General features: G+C 45.4%; 1 protein-coding gene across 2 annotated transcripts in view; it reads right to left on the bottom strand.

Annotated features, from left to right (window-relative positions):
* LOC120927103 (Krueppel-like factor 15) overlaps positions 1-12086 on the bottom strand; it is a 69543-nt gene extending 57457 nt beyond the window's left edge. For both annotated transcript variants that reach the window (XM_040337536.1, XM_040337537.1), the window contains exon 1: positions 11749-12086. The gene's annotated coding sequence lies outside the window, so the exon portion shown is untranslated. The remainder of the gene's footprint in view (positions 1-11748) is intronic.
* Positions 12087-19848: the final 7762 nt, after the last annotated feature.

Here is a 19848-nt window from a genome sequence, read left to right as displayed (position 1 = left end):
AAAAAAAAAAAAGGTAGTCGTATGACTGTCAATTGCTATGTTTCAAAACTTGGAGCTACTGGCCCACAACAAATATGTATCTAAGGACTTATAATTCATTATTTCCTTGTGCCCTGAATCTGACAGTATACAGATGTAGTAGCTCTGTCCTCTACCTCCCAACAGAACCAGAGATTAGGATAAATAAAACCCTTAAGGGTAAGACACACTTTGAAAATCTGTTGCAGTATGTTACGTGTTTTGTTTAAGCAGCCCATTTATTATGAATGAGATGCCAGCACATCACAACAAATCATTCGGCAATGAATGGCTCCACAATGCACGACACATAAAGCAGGTGCATTGCAGCAAAGTGTATTGCCACAATGCACAAGTGTCAATGGGGCCCCATACACGCACCCTCCTCATAACTAAAAACACATGTGTAGCAAGATTGGAATACAGCATGCTGCCATATCGAGGTACCAGTATAGGAAAATTTCATTACGCAGGTCACCACAGTGTGTTTGAACAGGGCCTAAAGAATAAGTGCCCTTTCAGGACCTAACTGATCCCCACACCTCCCATCTACAAATGCATATCTACTGATATTTGAGAGTTGTGGCCTCCAATGTTTGTTTACAACCAGCAATAAAGCCTTTCTCCCCTGGCTGTACCTACGCACTACACCCCAAAGACTTTGGGGTCATCTCCCAGCTGGATAATGGCCTACCATTAGCCAGAGAATTAGATGTCGCTATTAGACACCATTAGATGTCGGTAAATTTGCATCTGTGAAGGGGGAGAGTGTAATCAGTTAAGTCAGCCTAACCACTTACGGACCTCCCGCCGTCCTTAAACATTGGTACTTTGAAGAGGGCTATCGTTATCGCTACCATAACCACCCGGCATCCTCTCTCCAGCGGGCGGTCCCGCTTTCAGATAAAAGTTATCGCAGCGGCAGGAGAGGGCCCCCGCTGCGATCGCATCCTTCTCCCTGTTAGGTAGGAGACCCGAGTGAGGGAAGATGGCCACCCATTCTCTTTACCATTGCAGGACGAAAGCGACATCAAAACGTCACTTCCGCCCATAGCTTCTTTGAGACTTTTTTTCCTCAAAACGACATTTTTTGTTTTTATTGCATTTTAGTGTAAATATGAGATCTGAGGTCTTTTTGACCCCAGATCTCATATTTAAGAGGTCCTGTCATGCTTTTTTTTTTATTACAAGGGATGTTTACATCCCTTGTAATAGGACGGGAGGTTCACCTTCCAGTAGGGACAATGACCCTAAACACATTGCTAAAGAAACACTTGAGTGGTTTAAGAGGAAACATGTAAATTTTGTTGGAATGGCCTAGTCCAGGGATATGCAATTAGCGGACCTCCAGCTGTTGCAGAACTACAAGTCCCATGAGGCATAGCAAGACTGACAGCCACAAGCATGACACCCAAAGGCAGAGGCATGATGGGACTTGTAGTTTTGCAACAGCTGGAGGTCCGCTAATTGCATATTCCTGGCCTAGTCAAAGCCTAGACCTCAATCCAATAGAAAATCTGTGGTCAGACTTAAAGATTGCTGTTCACAAGCGCAAACCATCCAACTTGAAGGAGCTTGAGCAGTTTTTGCAAGGCGGAATGGGCAAAAATTCCAGTGGTAAAATGTGGCAAGCTCATAGAGGCTTATCAAAGCGACTTGGAGATAGCCGCAAAAGGTGGCTCTACAAAGTAATGACTTTAGGGGGTGAACAGTTATGCACATTGACTTTTTCTGTTATTTTGTTATGTTGTTTGCTTCACAATAAAAAAAAAAAATCTTCAAAGTTGTGGGCATGTTTTGTAAATGAAATGATGCAAATTCTCAAACAATCCATGTTAATTCCAGTTGTACGGCAACCAGGGCTGTGGAGTCGGTAGATAAATGTTCCGACTCCTCAGTTTTATGTACTTCCGACTCCGACTCCCCGACTCCGACTCCTCTGTATTAATATGCGAATGTATTTTATACATTCCTTGAGGGAAAGAAACGCAACCTACCACAGGAACTACTGGCTGGAAGCCAACAGTCTACTGTATTGCACAGTTTAAGCAAAAGACAAACACACATGAAAACAAATCTGCTGCTGAAGATAGGGCAGTGGGAGGATCCAGGAAGGGGCATTTATTCTAAAACATGATTTTCCTAGGAGAATCCCATAGTCATGTTTAAAGTTTAAGCTAACAATCAGATTTTACAAGTTTTTATAGCCTTAGCTAAATGACAGCAGTTTTTCCAATGGTTTACAGCTTCAGTCTTGAACTATTGGCCCTCCATTCCCTCCACTTATACAAGTGTCTCACTCTCTAGTCCTGCAAAAAAACATATTTATTTAATCCCTTATCAGTGAGAGGCTAGGTTACACATGGACGCTGCGTTCCCCGTAAAAGCAGAACACAACACTATGGAAAGTATAAGTATTGCAGCTCCTAATTGTGCGTTGCGTGCCATATAGTGAAGCACATGGAAAAGCATGCTTCTTCACGGTCACTTACGTGTTCGTTTTTGCGGTTACGTGAGGCACTGCATGCATTGGTCTTTATTCTTACAGTAGAGAAGTCATTAATTATAACTTTTTGTGAATTGGGACATTAAAACTTGCTTTTTTTTTTTTTTTATTCCAATCTAAATTTAGTAGGAGTCGGTGCATTGTTTGCCGACTCCAGGTACCCAAAATTTCCCCGACTCTCCGACTCCTCGACTCCGACTCCACAGCCCTGACGGCAACAAAACACGAAATACTTTTGCAAGGCACTGTATAGTGATTTCTGGTTCTTTGGTTAAGAGGGAAGAGCTATCAGCACATTTATGCTGCCATGACAGCTCAAGGAAAAGGAGGCTCTAATCTAAGCCTATTACATTCTACCAACTGTTAAAGTGGTTGTAAACCCTTTACACTCACTTTATGCTGCTGGTGAGCCTATAATAAGGCTTACCTGTAGCTAACCCGGATATCTTCTAAACCTGCATTGTTTAGGAGATATCCCCTGCATGTACCGATGTCATCGGCACATGCGCACTTACGTGCCATTGCATCAGTGAGTGTGCCATTACCGGCAGCTCCCACGTGCATGCACAGAGTTACGTCATCGCGATACCCGAAAGTAACACCGGAGAGATGTCGCCAGCCAGAGGGGGGTACGAGGACCTCCGCGCTGCGGAGGCTTAGATGTAAGGCAGGTCATTCATAATAAGCTATGCATACTATGCTATCCATAATAGCTCATTATGCCTTTGTCTTGCAGGGTTTTTTTTTTTTTTTGTTTAAGGTTTACAACCACTTTAAAACGGAACTCCAGAAAATATTTATTCCTTAGTAACATTGGTCCATCTTGGCACACATAAGTATGCTTATCTCATACTAATGTGGTGTTGGGGAAACTGACATCCACTGTATACCTGGTATTATTATAGTGATAACCAAACACACCAGGGTCCTGTGTGGCTTCCCCTCTGCACCGACCCACAGGGCTCACTTGCTCAGCAGGACAACCGTTTTTTTCAATGAATACAATACATTCTCTGATTGGACGAGGTGGAGATCATGAAGTGACTGCTCTGCCTCTCCATCTCATCCAATCAAAGAACACCTTATATTTATTAAAATAAATACAAGGTGTTTTGTGAATAGTTGCCAAGGGCCGAATGAGAAAACCCACTATGGTCAGTGTGCAAAGGAAAAGCTGCTCAGCACAAAAACCCAGAAGATGGTGGCTATCACTTTAGTATCAGTGACTAATACAGTGATGGTCAGCTTCCCAAATGGTTTCTCAGGTATGGGATATGCATACTTACAAGTAGAACCAATGTAACTACGCAATAAAGATCATGCCTAAAGTGGAACTAAGTTCTCTAATGCTTTACAGCCAAGGAAGCTGCCATCTTAGCCTTTTGTTTGATCTGAAATTGTCATAGTGCTGCACATGTGATTAGTTATGACACCAGTCATTTCATGGTTTGATAGTTGGGTTGACAGTTATTTTTCACTGCATTCCTTCAATGCAACTGCCACCGGCAAGCAATATAACCGCTGGAAGGTGGAGGTGAATGTTTTTGAGGGTGTAGTTCCACTTTAAACTGGTGGATTTTGTTCCACTTTAACCACTTAAGCCCCAGACCATTTTGCTGGCCAAAGACCAGGCCACTTTTTGCAATTCGGCACTGCGTCGATTTAACCGACAATTGCGCGGTCGTGCGACATGTCTTCCAAACAAAATTGACGTCCTTTTTTTCCCCACAAATAGAGATTTCTTTTGGTGGTAATTGATTTTTGGCCGATATATATTCTTCTACAATTTTTGGTAAAAAAATAAAAAAAAAAATCGCAATAAGAGTATATTGATTGGTTTGCGCAAAAGTTATAGCGTCTACAAAATAGGGGATAGAATTATGGCATTTTTATTATATTTTTTTTACTAGTAATGGCGGCAATCTGTGATTTTTATCGTGACTGCGACATTATGGCGGACACATATGACACATTTTGGGACCATTGTCATTTTTACAGCGATCAGGTGCTATAAAAATGCACCAATTTCTATGAAAATTACACTGGCAGAAGGGGGTTAACCACTAGGTGGCACTGAAGGGGGTTAAGTGTTGCCCTAGGGAGTGCTTCAAACTGTAGGGGGAATGGGCTATGTGTGGCATGATAGTGATCACAGCTCCAATTACAGGAAGCTGTGATCACTGTGCGTCGCTAGGAAGACTAGGGAAATGCTTGTTTACATCAGCATTCCCCCTTCTTCCTCACCATGACACGATCACGGGTATGTCCGCGAACATCGAGTCCACGGGACCCGCGGAGCTCGCGGTTGGCACGTTGCCGCCGGGCAGCGCGCATCCACAAATGCCACTATCTTAAAAGGGACGTGTATATATACGTCCTTTTGCCTGCCTGCCTGTGCCATGCTGCAGACGTATATCTGTGTGCGGTGAGCGGCAAGCCGTTAAAGGTATAACTAAAGTTATTTTATTTTTTTTAGATTTGGATAGAGTAGAGAGGGATTAGAAAGCTTGTCAGTTTTTATTACTGTCTGTGCCCCCATTAGGCCCCTTTCACATTGAGGAGTTTTCAGGCGGTAAAGCGCTAAAAATAGCGTTGCTATCCGGCCTGAAAAACTCCTGCCCAGCTACCTCAATGTGAAAGCCGAAGGGCTTTCACACTGAGGCGATGCGCTGGCGGGAGACAAAAAATCTCCTGTCAGCAGCATCTTTGGAGCGGTGAAGGAGCGGCATGTTATACCGCTCCTTCACCGCTCCTTCCCATTGAAAACACTGGGAACCGCGCAATACCGCCCGCAATGCGCCTCTATATAGGCGCATTGCGGGCGGTATTAACCCCTTTATCGGCCGCTTAGCGGGGGTTTAATACCGCACCGCTAGCGGCTGATTTCCACGGCAATCCCGGCGGTATTGCGCCGCTATTTTTTAGCGGCGTTATACCGCCACCGCAAGCTCCCGCCCCAGTCTGAAAGGGGCCTTAGGGAGATTCACCCGCTCTATTTTTCCTCTTTACCATTATCATTGAAAGTAAAAGAAAATCCCAAATTTTGGGTTGAAAAGTAATAGAGGGAAATTGGGACACTAGTTTCTGGTGCCTGGGGGTTCCCAGAAACTCTGGTGCCTGGGGGGTTCCAAAATTAAAGCGGTCCCCACCCTAAAGTGGAGTCCCGCAGATCGGAACCCTCCCCCCCCTCCGGTGTCACTTTTGACACCTTTCAGGGGGGAGGGGGGTGCAGACACCTGTCTAAAGACAAGTATTTGCACCCACTTCCGGCCACAGCATACGGGCGAAAAGACGGGCATTTCCGTCACATCCCGTCTGTCGCCCGTTGTGTGCTGGGAACACTCGGCTCCCAGCACACAGCGTGTGAGCCAATCGGCGGGCGCAGCGCGACTCGCGCATGCGCCGTAGGGAACCGGGCAGTGAAGCCGCAGCGCTTCACTTCCTGGTTCCCTCAGCGTGGATGGCGGGGGGGAGCAGCAGAGTGACGAGCGATCGCTCGTGCTCTGCTGCGATCGGCGCTGGACTCCAGGACAGGTAAGTGTCCTATTATTAAAAGTCAGCATGCTGCAGTATTTGTAGCTGCTGACTTTAATATTTTTGTTCCCATGGCACAATCCGCTTTAAGGAATTCCCTTAATTTGCAGGGATTTCCTCTCGCTTTCTGTTTTGTGGGACAGAAAGTGACGGAAAATCTCCACAATGGGACACCGATGGTGAAGAAAAATCTGTTGTTATGCCACATACACACGATCGGAATTCCGCTCAAGCTTGGCTTGCATACCCACGGTCACACAAAAAGCTCTCTGAACTTCGACCGTCAAGAACACAGTGACGTACAACAACACTACGACGAGCATCGAAATTGCTACAGACGATCGGATTTTCCAATAGAATTTTTCTGTCTGAAAATTTGAGAACCAGCTCTCAATCTTTTGTTGGTGGAAATTCCGACAGCAAAAGTCCAATGGAGCATACACAACGGTTGGAATTTCTGTTCAAAACCCCCCAAATCTGACTTTTGCTATCAGAATTCCGATCGTGTGTACGGGGGCATTAGGGTTAAAGCCAGGGCTGTGGAGTCGGAGTCGAGGAGTCGGAGTCAGGGGAAATTTTGGGTACCTGGAGTCGGAGTCGGCAAACAATGCACCGACTCCGACTCCTACTAAATTTAGATTGGAATAAAAAAAAAAAAGCAAGTTTAAATGTCCCAATTCACAAAAAGTTATAATTAATGACTTCTCTACTGTAAGAATAAAGACCAATGCATGCAGTGCCTCACAAAACCGCAAAACTAATACGTTAAGTGACCGTGAAGAAGCATGCTTTTCATGTGCTTCACTATATGGGCACGCAACGCACAATTAGGAGCTGCAATACTTATACTTTCCATAGTGTTGTGTTCTGCTTTTACAGGGAACGCAGCGTCCATGTGTAACCTAGCCTCTCACTGATAAGGGAATTAAATAAATATTTTTTTGACAGGACTAGAGAGTGAGACACTTGTATAAGTGGAGGGAATGAGGGCCAATAGTTCAAGACTGAAGCTGTAAACCATTGGAAAACTGTCAAAAGCTGTCATTTAGCTAAGGCTAAAAAACTTGTAAACTCCGATTGTTAGCTTAAACTTTAAACATGACTATGGGGTTCTCCTAGGAAAATCATGATTTAGAATAAAAAAACTTTGTTTTCATTGTGTTTGTCTTTTGCTTAACTGTGCAATACAGTAGACAGGGGTCTCAAAGTACCGGCCCGCGGACCGGTTTTAATGGCCCCGAGGCAGGGCGTGTCCCGCGGAAGTGTAGATCGAGGTGCATGAAGAGTAGCGCAGGAAGCGTCTGTCATAAGTTCACTTGTCTCTCATGTCACACTGCTACTCCCCGGCGGCCCCTTCTCTCTTCTCGTCCATCCCCATTTGCTTGTGACATCATCTGAGATGGACGAGAAGAGAGGGGGGCTGCCGGGGAGTAGCACATCAGGGCACATGGCACATCAGGGTACAGGGCACATGAAACAGCACATCAGGGTACAAAGCCCAGCACATCAGGGTACAGGGCACATGAAACAGCACATCAGGGTACAAAGCCCAGCACATCAGGGTACATGGGGTACCCTGATGTGCTGGGCTTTGTACCCTGATGTGCTGTTTCATGTGCCCTGTACCCTGATGTGCCATGTGCCCTGTCCTGATGTGCTGTGCCCTGATGTGCCATGTCCTGTACCCTGATGTGCCCTGTCCTGATGTGCTCTCATGTGCCCCATGTTCCCTGGTGTGCCCTGATATGCTCTCATGTGCCCCATGTGCCCTGGTGTGCTCGTATGTGCCCCATGTGCCCTGGTGTGCTCGTATGTGCCCTGATGTGCTCTGATTGTGCCCCATGTACCCTGATGTGGCCCATGTACCCTGATGTGCATGTTCCCCATGTACCCTGATGTGCCCCATGTACCCTGATGTGCTGGGCTTTGTACCCTGATGTGCTGTTTCATGTGCCCTGTACCCTGATTTGCCATGTGCCCTGTCCTGATGTGCTGTGCCCTGAGTACCATGTCCTGCACTGTGCCATGTGCCCTGTCCTGATATGCCTGCCCTAATGTGCCGTGCACCCTGATGTGGCCTGTTGTGCTGTACCCCTATGTGCTTGCTCTGATGTGCCCTGTACCCTGATGTGCTGGGCTTTGTACCCTGATGTGCGCTGTGCACTCATGTGTGCTGTGCCCTGTGCCCTGATGTGCTGTACCCTGATGGTGAGTGGTCCAGTGTGTAGTGTAGTGGTCAGTGTGCAGTGTAGTGGTCAGGGTTAATAATGCGTTCGCTGACACCAGTACTGTTTTTGAAGTTTGAAAGTTTAAATGCGGCCCCCATGGGATATGGAAAATTGTCTTGTTGCCCTCAGGTAATTTGAGTTTGAGACCCTGCAGTAGACTTCCCAGCCAGTAGTCCCTGTGGTAGGTTTGCGTTTCTTTCCCTCAAGAATGTATAAAATACATTTGCATATTAATACAGAGGAGTCGGAGTCGGGGAGTCGGGAGTACATAAAACTGAGGAGTCGGAGTCGGAACATTTATCTACCGACTCCACAGCCCTGGTTAAAACGTTCCATTACTCTATCTTTATGGTCCTGGACTTTTCACTTGGACATATGCATATCTGACATATATGACTGAGCTAGCAGAAGATCCTGCAAATATAAAATAAAGAGCCTAAAGTATTCGCATTTAGATAGGTACAATTGTTCTATCATTCCAATGAATGACCACACATGTATATGTTTATACATGTAGATGCAGCTGTGTAAAGCTCATCGATTACTATAGTGCTGCGTTTAGATGGGCACAAAACTATATGCTGTGCACATCTAAACAGTGTTTTTTCTGCCTGTGTGAAGTAGTACCAAGGGATCATTCACACGGGCATATGTGTATTTAATGCGCAGGTAGGCAGAGCTAGAAGATCCTGCATAAAATAAAAACACATGCCCACAGTTCTCATGCTTAGATGTGTACAACTCTTCCAATGACATTACGCACATACAAGTGTAAACTCTGCAGAGGTTGTGTGGCCCCGAACATAGCTGTGTACTATCTTTTATTGTATGCTGCCATTTGCAGACACAGCTGTGTGTAGAGCCCCACTGATTCCTATCACGCTGCATTTAGATGCATACACAGCTATATGCTGAAAAGAGAAGTCCGAGATTAAAAAAAAATATCATACTATATGGCTGCAGGATTGATCCAATGCTGCAGCAGCTCCCTGCTGCTCAAAGACGATCACATGACACCGATTGCTCAGTTCTTTATCTTCACTGAGCAGAGAGCAGTGATAATTCCATCACCCGGCTCTCTGCTCTACCCCTCCAGCACTCACTGGAGTGCTGGGCTGTGCAGGGGCAAGAGTGGCTGGCTCAAGGCTCTCAGCAGAGGCTGATACAGCTACCATCTGGGTGGATCCTGACAATATGATCGTGATTGTTCCAGAGCTTGACCAGCCAACATCAGACTTTAGCTGAATCTGGGTCACAGAAGAGCAGAACTAAGTGCATTCCAGTGACCCATGTGAGAGGTATGGCCAAAAAAAACTGTTGCCATACTTCTCTGAGGCCCCGTTCATGTAACATGATTCTCATTCAATTCCACGCATCCATCCTGGGTGGACGTCATATGACGTCCTGGGCTTTCTGGCGGCGTGCGGGACCCACGATGTCCGCCGGGCACCCCGCGATTGCCTGCAATCACGGCAGAACCGTGGGATCTGTGTGTGTAAACACACAGATTCACAGTCCTGTCAGGTGAGGAGACCGATGTGTGTTCCCAGTACAGAGGAACACACATCAGTCTCCTCCCCTTATGTGTCCCCTCCCCCTACAGTTAGAATCACACACTAGGGAACATATTAACCCCTTCAGCGCCCCCTAGTGTTAACCCCCTTCCCTACCAGTCACATTTACACAGTAATCAGTGCATTTTTATAGCACTGATCGCTGTATAAATGTGAATGGTCCCAAAAATGTGTCAAAAGTGTCCAATATGTCCGTTACAATAAAAATCGCAGATCGCCGCCATTACTAGTAAAAAAAAAAAAAAATATCCCCTATTTTGTAGACGCTATAACTTTTGTGCAAACAAATCAATATATGCTTATTGCGATTTTTTTTACCAAAAATATGTAGAAGAATACGTATCGGCCTAAACAGAGGAAAACATTTTTTTTTATGGATTTTGGGGGATATTTATTATAGCAAAAAGTAAAAATTATTGAATTTTTTTAAAAATTGTTGCTCTATTTTTGTTTATAGCGCAAAAAAAAAAAAAAATAACCGCAGAGGTTATCAAATACCACAAAAAAAAAAGCTCCATTTGTGGGGGAAAAAAAAAAAAGGACCTCAATTTTGTTTGGGAGCCACGCTGCACGACCGCGCAATTGTCAGTTAAAGCGACGCAGTACCGATTTGCAAAAAGTGCCATGGTAAGGAAGGGGGTAAATTCTTCCGGGGCTGAAGTGGTTTAAAGTCAGCAGCTGCTGACTTTTAATATTTTTTTTTTTTCAGCAGAACTCTGCAGATACAGAACCTGTGTAATTTATATGTGTTGGGGTTTAAAGAGATGAGGTGGCAACCCCATCGGCAGATCAGCTGAAGTGACGTTATGTACAGCACACGCACGGATCGTCTGAGGCATTATCCGACGATCTGCACTATCCCACAGAACACCAGTCCAGGCTCCTGGGTGTATCCGGTCTATATGGTCCCAAATTTTAGCCAGCCAGAACCAGCTCTGTGACGTCAGCGAACTACAGCTTCTTCTTTAGGCTAGGTTCACACTGCTGCAAACTCAAAATTGCGCGATTCAGGGAATGCCAGTCTATGGAGCTGACTTTGTATCGCACTACGGATCAAAACTCGCACAGCACCACAGCTTAGATTCGCACCGCACTGATATTAACGAACGGCACTAGTGGAAAACAATATTATTTTTAATGACTTGCGAATTTAAGCGATCGCAAAGGCGCAATGAATTTGCTGCAGTGTGACCCAGCCTTACCCTGGGTTCACACTGATGCGGGAATCTGTGCGAACCACTGCGAGTTGTCATTTACAAAGTAAGCAGCACAAACTGTGAACTCGCACAGGAATCGCAATGCATATTGAGAACACCATGCGTTCCGATTCTAGTGCGGAGAAAAACAAGTCCCTGCGCTATTTTCTTCTGTGCGAGTCTAGCCATATCAACTGTATGGCTGAACTGGCATTGCTCGCAGATCGCATGTGATCGGCACCTGCAGTGCAGGTCCATATCAAATGCGATCACTGAGATCGCAGCAGTGTGAACCCAGGCTCAATCTAACGTTAGACGCTGATTGCTACAAACCCACACTGTTTCATGTGGCCCTTAGAAAGGTTTTGGCTGGAGTTCCCCTTAGTTCTGTCAGGACACGCCCACCTCAGTTCCCTCGGAGAATGAGAAGACTCCAGACTGGTGTGACGTGAGCCCAGCACATTCCTAGGGCCCCTATGAGTGTCCCATGAGTAGATGTCACCTTCAGGTCCCACAGAGCCTCCTATCTATACACACACATGCACGGACTGAGGAGTGGGTGTGGCCACATACTAGCACGCGCTGAGGAGAATGTCAACACGTCAACTCCATCTCCTAAAAAAGTACGAGAACGTTGTCACAACCCAGCCGGACAAACTCTCCCCACAGCGGCCCCATTTCCGGGTTCTCACCTGTCGGACAGCGCCGTCCCCCGTGCTACCCCGGGCCCGCATGGCGCTGCCGCAGCTCATGTCTACCATGCTGGCATTCAGCACTCACATGACTGGGGGAGGCTCGATCACCAGACCCGCACGCCGATTGGTGGCGGCTACGGGGGCTCGGCCGCGGTATTCGCTTCTCATTGGTCGCCGTGTTAAAAGGGCTCGACTTCGCTCTGCATTGTGACGTCAGGACAGAAGTGGCGGCGAAAACGGGTGGCTAGCCGTACGGTTTAGTGTGGTGGTGGTACATGTCCCAAATGTAACCGGATAACCGAGTTATTTCGTGAGGGCTGACTGGTACACGGACATAAAGTTCCAGACAGTGCGAGGAGGGGGCGGGGCCTGAAGTGTCCAGTCACAGTATACGTATATATGTGGACGGCTTCAGTCAGCCATAGCAATGCGTATCATCCCAGGGCCACGTGTCTTCTGACTTTGTTATTCCTGCTGAGGGATCGTACAGAGTTCACACACACACACACTTTTTTATGTGCCTCGTGTGGAAGAATAAAGGGCCAGTTCTCATCAGTGAGAGCGCGTCAAAGCTTCAGCACGCATCGTTCTTTTTTTTGTTTCTATGCACTACGCCTAAAATGCACGCGAGGCCTAATAGGACCACCTAGGTTGTGTTTTTTTTCTTCTATGCACTACGCCAAAAATGCGCAAGTGTGAGCAAGGCCTAAGGCTGCATTCACACCTGAGCGTTTTGTCGCCTGAAGCGCGACGCTCAAAGACAATAGAGGGGAAAAATAACATTATTCTCTATGGAGATGGTTCACATCTCCAACGCAAAACGCCGAACGGCTGAATTTCAAACAAGTCCCGGACCCTTTTTTGACACGCGAATCGGGCTGCTTGGGCGTTTTACATTGATGCTAATTAGGGTGTACTAGTATCGGGACCGATTCCGAGTATTTGCGGGAGTACAAGTACTCCCGCAAATGCCCCCGATGCCAGATCCGATACTTCCCCCCGCTACGCCGCATCCCTGCTGCGCCGCCGCTTGGTTAATACGGGCGGGGAACATTACAGCTTTCATTTGGATAGCTGTAGGTTTCCCGCCGCACCGCGTATAGACACTCCCCCTTGCTCGGGTGAACTGTCCAATCCCAAGCAAGGGGGAGTGTCTATACACGGCTCAAAACACTACAGCTATTCAAATGAAAGCTGTAATGTTCCCCCGCCCTATTTAACCAAGCGGCGGCGCGGCAGCATGCAGGTAAGGAGGACATGCTGGATATGGGGGGGGGACATGCCTGCATATATGGGGGGACATGGCTGGATATGGGGGGGGACATGCCTGCATATATGGGGGGGACATGGCTGGATATGTGGGGGACATGGCTGCAATATGTGGGGGGACATGGCTGGATATGGGGGGGACATGGCTGGAATATGGGGGGGGGACAAGGCTGCATTGAGGGGGACATGGCTGCATATGGGGGGGACATGGCTGCATATGGGGGGGACATGGCAGCATATGGGGGGACATGGCTGCATATATGGGGGGGACATGGCTGCATCTGTGGGGGGACATGGCTGCATTTGGGGACACATTTAAAAAAAAGTATCGTATCGGCGAGTACTTGAAAAAAAAGTATCGGTACTTGTACTCAGTCCAAAAAAAGTGGTATTGGGACAACCCTAATGCTAATGACCTGTACAAAACCGCGGGGAAAACGCAGGCGTTTTGTCGTGGCAAATCGCGGGAAAAACGCTGCAATTTGTCGCAGTAAAAAACGCCGCAAATCGCCTACGCCTAGGTGTGAATGCAGCCTAATAGGACCACCAAGGTTATGTTTTTTTTTTTTATATGCACTACACCTAAAATGCGCAAGTGGGAGTGAGGCCTAATAGCACCTAGTTTTTTTTTTTTTTTAAATCCACTCAATCTCTTCCATTTCCATCGATTTAGACATTATTCTGGTCAGATTCATACCGAGGTTGGTCATCCAAGGTGGATTATAATCAATCATTTTCATTGATCAGCATCACTCAGTTACTTTGTGCATGAATACAGATTATGTGAAGTCTTGATGGAAATAGAGATAAGACCCATCATTTATAGCTGTTAGGCCCCTTTCAGACTGGGGCGGGAGCTGCGGTGGCGGTATAACGCCGCTAAAAATAGTGCGCTATACCGCCGGAATTGCCGCGGGTATCAGCCGCTCGGTGCGGTATTAACCCCCTGCTAGCGGCCGATAAAGAGTTAATATCGCCCGCAATGCGCCTCTATAGAGGCGCATTGCAGGCGGTATTGCCGCGGTCCCATTGTTATCAATGGGAAGAGCGGTGAAGGAGCGGTATACATGCCCGCTCCTCTCACCGCTCCAAAAATGCTGACAGGAGATTTTTTTGTCTCCCGCCAGCGCATCGCCTCAGTGTGAAAGCCCTCGGGCTTCACATTGAGTCTGCAGTGCAGGAGTTTTTCAGGCGGGATAGCAGCGCTATTTTTAGCGCTTTACCGCCTGAAAAACTCCTCAATGTGAAAGGGGCCTAAGTTACAAGTTATCTTATGCAGGCCATACATGGGTCGAATTCCGAAAAATCCGATGGTGCCACCATGGATTTTGAGATTTGAAACACCAGCCTTTAATTTCATCTCATGTTGCTGCAGAAATAATTTTCGTGGTGGGTGTTCTATTGAAATAGCCAACTCTCAGAAACTCCCAACTACTTAAAGTGGATGTAAACCCGATTCAGGAAATTTGAGCTGGTACATATAGCTGCAGTGTTTTGTTATCTCTCTTCAATGAGCTAAGTCCCGTAGCTCTCTCCCTGAACCATTCCTCTGTTATCAGCCCGATAACTCCTGATAAATTCTCTGACACATCAGATAAAAGCAGACCTGAAATTTCTGTCAGGGAGGTTGCTATAATAGATTAGCAGGGAGCTGCCCTGTTACAAAACACCACCTGAGAGTCTCTGCCAATTTGGTTTGTGTGTGCCTTTCCTCCAATCAGCAATTTTAGCTATCTTGGCTGTATGCCCAGACATCACACTCTCTGTTAACCAGGAAGAGAAAATCTCCTAACACAATCTGAACTTTCTAAACAGTATATAAATATAAGTCAGCAGATATACTGTACATGTTAAACCTATGTAGATTTGGTTCATCCCGGTGTATCATCTGAGGCTGTTCACTTCACTGGGTGTATGGGAGGTTTTACATCCACTTTAACTTCCGGAATGATACACCATCAGTAATGGAGATTTTTGACACCACGGCAGCAACCGAATAGAGTCCAAGGCACATATTATGAGCAGAAATTGTTACGGCCCGCCTCCGAGGCAGCGACATGTTTGTCCTCGTTAGCCGCTGTGCTGTCAAAATGGCTAAATCTTCCTGTACCGGACTGTATTCAGTTGCCGGTGTTGTGTCCAAGCAGCGTTATATAACGTCCTCCCAGAATCGTGCCCCCTGGGCGCGCACACGGGAGTCCCTCTGGACCTGGCGCATCATGGTAAATCGCCGCCAATGACGGAGCGATCACTTGTAAACAAACCGGCGTCATATGATGACGCCGGTTCCTCTCTGTACCAATCGGTACAGTGTTGTGGAAAGAGCAAAGGCAGCAGCGCTGTGGGCTGGATCTATGATCATGTATTGCAGTCACAGATCCAGTCATCTGTAGCGGGTGCCACTTTGATATGGATGGAAGACTGCCGTCTGTAGATAAAGAAGGAACTTGGCTCCCTCCGGTGGCCATTTTTTTGTCATAGCCACCTCCTGTTTGTTTACCATGGTACAGCAATGGACGCTGGGAATGGAAGTGCAGGAGATAAAGACTCCATTGCACTGGACGGTTGTCAGACTACAAAGTCCAGAGTGCAACTGTGCGATCCCAATATACTTTGCGCCCCGCACGGCCTGCTGGGGAAGGAATTTTAGGAGGAGGACGTCCTTGGCTCTCTCTTTCTGGACCGCCTCTCCAAGCAAGAAGGAGGTCTGTGTGAGGCTTATTTCAGGAGTGTAAGGCCTGAAAAGTCTGGGCCTGTACTCGCCTATGCAGATCGCCCCCATCTGGTGAGGGGATTCCTGACGGAGTGACCGGACCGTGTCAATGAGCATCTGGTGACCAGTTCGATCAGCAGTGTGTGACGGCCGCGTGGAAGACCGGGAACTGTCGGTGACGGAACAATCCAGAGAGGCCAGGCCTGGTTGGATGAGACGGGCACCTGCCCAACAATATTTGGATTACAAATTACTCATTGCGCGCCAACGCATGCCAACAAGTATATCTGCGGATTGTTGAAAACAATCGTATTAAGGTTTGGTCTGATCAACCAAACCTCCCTAGTGAGACTCACGTTTTAAAGACTGCCTGTTAGGAAGAGGCAGTTGCTTATATACACATAAACATATACTTGTTTACCTAAAGTATTTGGTTATATTAGGTTGCTGCTAGTAGAGCTGGGTGAGGCCTGGTGAAGAGGTGCTTCAGTATTAGACATATCTCACTGAAGGAATCCCTTTACTGTGTGCTTACACAGGTCTATCTTAACCACTTGCCGACCTGCCACCGTCAGTTTACGGCGGCAGGTCGGCTCCCCTGCGCGAGAGCAGGTAATATAACGTCGGCTTTCGCGCAGGCTCCCGGTCCTGTCAGGGAGAGAAATGCTGATCTTCTGTTCATACAATGTATGAACAGAAGATCAGTCATTTCCCCTAGTAAGTCCACCCCCCCTACAGTTAGAACACACCCAGGGAACATACTTAACCCCTTCCCCACCCCTTAGTGTTAACCCCTTCACTGCCAGTGGCATTTTTATAGTAATCCAATGCATTTTTATAGCTCTGATCGCTATAAAAATTCCAATGGTCCCAAAAATGTGTCCGAAGTGTCCACCATAATGTCGCAGTACTGCTGCCATTACTAGTAAAAAAAAATATTAATAAAAATGCCCCCTATTTGCGCAAATCAATCAATAAACGCTTATTGCGATTTTTTTTTAAGAAAAATATGTAGAAGAATACGTATCGGCCTAAACTGAGGGAAAAAAAATGTTTCTATATTTTTGGGGGATATTTATTATAGCAAAAAAATATTATTTTTTTTCAAAATTGTCGCTCTGTTTTTGTTTATAGCGCAAAAACTAAAAACCACAGAGGTGATCGAATACCACCAAAATAAAGCTCTATTTGTGGAGAAAAAAGGACGCCAATTTTGTTTGGGAGCCACATCGCATGACCGCGCAATTGTCAGTTAAAGCGACGCAGTGGCGAATCGCAAAACGTGCTCTGGTCTTTGACCAGCAATATGGTCCGGGGGTTAAGTGATTAAGTACTGTAATAAAACCTGTATTTATTTATTATAACCATTGACTCTTACAGGGCCCTGTAAGCAGTCCTCTAACTGTTTTACTTTGTTATTTACTTTAATTGCTTGCCAAGTAAAGTTCTCTTGGTTAAGTTTAAACCTGTGTGCTGTCTATCCATTATCTTAGGCTCAGTACAACATAAGGTAACGGTTTATTACCTTATGCCCACCATTTACTTTTACCCTTGCCACTGGGAGGTGGTACAGTGTCTTAATCCATTTTAACATCCTGGGTCCTAGGCCCATGGTTTCCAATGTTTGGATCATGAGTCCCCAGTCTACCCTGTCAAATGCCTTTTCCGCGTCAATCGACAGGAGTAGCCCTGGGGACCCATTCTCTTTCATCTTTCTGAGGAGTAATAATGCTCTCACCCCATAGTCCCTCCCCTCTCTTCCTGGAATAAATCCCAACTGGTCCGGATGGACCAGTGTGGTCATCAGCCGTTTCAGACGTTCTGCTAACACCTTTGCAAACAGCTTGTAAAACATGGGGGAACTAATGCGCAAACCAACCTAACCAGGGCACATAAGGCTAAAAATGAACAACTAAAACAATAAAAGCAGCAGCCACAACTAATAGTGCTCACACACTGGTAACAGATAAAAAATGGGGGGTGTATATGGCGCTTGCAAATAGCTAAACTAAATAATATTTGCTATTAATAATTTACATCAGAAAATAGGTAATTCCTATGTATCTAAAAGTGTTCCACTCCAAATACGATCAGAAAGCCATCCAACATCAATGAATCCATGTGGAGGGTGATAAGAGTGAAATAATAGATAGGAATACAAATAATATAAAAACAAACGTGCCAATGAAAGCACAGTGTTGATGAAGTGAGATGCATTAGGTATTTTAAAGATGTCCAAATATTTCTCAGCACTAAAACTTCATATCACATCTAACTAAAATAATAATTACATAAACTTCATCAACACTGTACTTTCATTGGCACGTTTGTTTATATTATTTGTATTCCTATCAATATTTTCACTCTTATCACCCTCCACATGGATTCATTGATGTTGGATGGCTTTCTGATTGTATTTGGAGTGGAACACTTTTAGATACATAGGAATTACCTATTTTTTGACGTAAATTATTATTGGAAATATTATTTAGTTTAGCTATTTGCAAGCGCCATATACACCCCCCATTTTTTTATTTGCAAACAGCTTGGTGTCAGCATTAAGCAACAAAATCGGCTTATACCCAGAGCAAAGCTTTTCATGTTTCCCTTCCTTCGGGATTACTACGATTGTGGCGGGAAGGGCTTCCCTACTCATTTCGTATTCATTCCCTAGGCCGTTATAATATTGACACAGTCTTGGAATCAATATCTCCTTGCACTTTTTAAAGTAGAGCGTTGTAAACCCATCTGGGCCAGGGCTTTTGCCCGAGGCTGAGTCCGCCAACGCTCCTCTGATTTCTTCCTCCGTTATTGGTTTATCCAGGGTTAGTCCTTCGCTCTGTCCAATATTAGGCAGTCTTGCCTCTTCTAAAAACTTCTTTTGTTTTGGTCTTTTTCTCCCCCTGTCCCCCAGGTCTTCTGCTCTACGAAGTATAGCCCCTTGTAGTAATTTTTGAAGGTTTCTGCTATGTCCTTTGTTGAGTGTACCACCTCTGTAATTTCTGGCTTTCTTTTTCTGCACCATTCTGCTAGATGTTTGCTAGATTTATTACACCACATATACCTTTCTTTTGCACATAATATTTAATTTCCTTCTAGTGTCTTTTTCCATGAGTTCTTTAAGTTCATCTCTTTTTCTAACTAAAACATTAGTAGAGCTCCCTTTGCTTCCCCTGTTTTTTATGTTCTTGTTCAATTTAATATATTTTGGCAATCAGGTTATTCATTTTTCTACTCCTTTTTTTTTCTTGCTAGCCCCCTCTGAAATCAAAATCCCTCTAATAAAAGCTTTATGGGCTTCCCAAAGAGTTGCTTTTGAGACTCCTTCAGTACAGTATCATTTATCTTGAAATAATATTCCAACCCATTTTTCACCCTATCTAGGCTAACTTCGTCCAGAATCAGTTCTTCATTCAGTCTCCAGGTATTAGGTGACCTTTCCCGAATTTCCCGAAACTTGTGGCAAAATATTAAATATTCCATGGACTCAACATGCCTATCAGCAAGTAGCTTGGGGTGTTTACTTTCCAAAAAGGGGTCATTTGGGGAGGGAGGGGAGTTTTAACTGTCCTGGCATCTTATGCACAACATTAGAAGCTTATGTCACACATTAACCACTCTTCTAAGCACTTTTTGTTTACATGAAAATATATATATATTTTTGCTAGAAAATTACATTGAAAAAATTTAGAAAACCTCAGTTGGATTTTTTTAGGCAACAAATACGAACAACTAGTGAAAAAAGTTGTTATACAAAAAGTTTATAAATTCATTCATTGAAGTTCCAATATATTCCATTTAAATATTGGTTTAAACCAACGCGTTTCAAGTGGTCATATTTAAAGAAATCTTCATCAGGGATTTTATGTATCACTATCTAGAATAAATCAAAAGAGTTAATTTAATTTCTTTTCTTGTCGAGTTTTAATTACATTGTCTCATTCTTACCCGGTACTAAGAATGTAAGGGCTGACACTTTGTCACAACAATTTTCCTCCACTTCCAAAATGGAGTCGGTTCCAGTTCGTGTGATTCCTCCTGATCGTATTCTGGCTACGGTTCGCACCAGTCTCACCTTTGGGTGACAAAATTCTTGCTGCTCAGGTCACTGCTCC

The sequence above is a fragment of the Rana temporaria genome, chromosome 2, assembly GCF_905171775.1.
Source record: "Rana temporaria chromosome 2, aRanTem1.1, whole genome shotgun sequence".
In the NCBI taxonomy this organism is placed as follows: domain Eukaryota; kingdom Metazoa; phylum Chordata; class Amphibia; order Anura; family Ranidae; genus Rana; species Rana temporaria.
The sequence above is the reverse complement of the archived record's forward strand: the minus strand, read 5'-3'. Positions and strand labels throughout refer to the sequence as shown.